General features: G+C 29.9%; 1 protein-coding gene across 1 annotated transcript in view; it reads right to left on the bottom strand.

The window, feature by feature from the left end:
* The window catches only part of LOC119592824 (rootletin-like), a 148,678-nt gene that overhangs the window by 8,873 nt on the left and 138,558 nt on the right, over window positions 1-1,247 (bottom strand). The gene's annotated exons all lie outside the window — the stretch shown is intronic.

The raw sequence follows: 1,247 nt of genomic DNA, 5'->3' as shown, positions 1-1,247 counted from the left end.
GACACATCCTTAAAAAAATCAAATAGCATGTTGTAGCCTACTAGTCTCAAAAACTCATTTCAAAATATCCAAAACCATACACTGAAAAATGTGTAAATGTAGAACAGTATGATAAGCTTTCTTTACTGTAGATTGTAAAATATGATTTAGCATAAGTAGTCTAAAGGAAGAGAAAGGAAGTTATAACCACTTTTCAAAGTCTTAGAACATATAAGAAATTAGTTTTGGCAGAACTCAAGGATCCTTTATAATACTATCTGCTTCATGAAAGGTATTTTATCAGCAGAGACCTACATTAACTAATTCATGCCTGCTCCCCTTAAAATCTCAAGCTAGCTATTACTTGTATATTATTTGATAAAAATATGTAAGATAAAAGAATATACATATTCAGCAATTTAAGTACCAAAATCTTGTCACATATATGCCTATATACAAGCACTAAATATAATAAAAAAATAAACAGCAGACAAATTATCTTCCAGCAAACATCAGCACTATGGAAATATGGTTATGTACAAAACATACGATCTTCTAAGCTATATAAGAACAAAGAGGAAATAACTCATATAAAATATGCTACTTGTTCAAAATTCTCAATCTTAATTTCATTTGTATGGCAACTGCTCACTTTACTACAGAATGAAAAGGTGTTGTTGAAGAATCATGAGACTATGGAGGAAACATATAATAGCATCAATATCTGACTGCCTTAGCTGCACTTAAGAAAACCAAAAGGATTGACTTTGAAATGGATAATGCATGAAATGTACATATGACAAAAACTGAAAAGGAAAGAGTGAAAAAGTTACTGATTGTACATAGATGACAACCTTACTATATAAGTACATTATATCAGAGAACTACATATTGAAGGAATAATAATCTTAATAATGATGATCCATCAAAGACATAAGTCATTCAGGTTGAAAGTCTACCGACTATCACTGTATGAGCATGTTATCACTGCCACAAAAAGACGAAATACTTAATGAAATATTAGCTTTTTTTCTGGTCACTGAATTCCCTCGCAACATGACTCCTTACAACAGCATGACATTTACAGATTTTTTTAGCATGGAGATCTTCCCATATTATTTTATTATGAAATCAATATTTTCCTTCAAACTTTAGAGAATTAAAGACATGTTATATTACATTCACTTGCATTTCATCATATAGAATTCTAGATTAAGGTGCCATAACCTTACGAAATTGACTTAATCGAGTAATATTAAAAAATTCTG

This window comes from Penaeus monodon, chromosome 31, assembly GCF_015228065.2.
Source record: "Penaeus monodon isolate SGIC_2016 chromosome 31, NSTDA_Pmon_1, whole genome shotgun sequence".
Taxonomy (NCBI): Eukaryota; Metazoa; Arthropoda; class Malacostraca; order Decapoda; family Penaeidae; genus Penaeus; species Penaeus monodon.
This window is presented reverse-complemented; position numbering and strand designations above follow the sequence as displayed.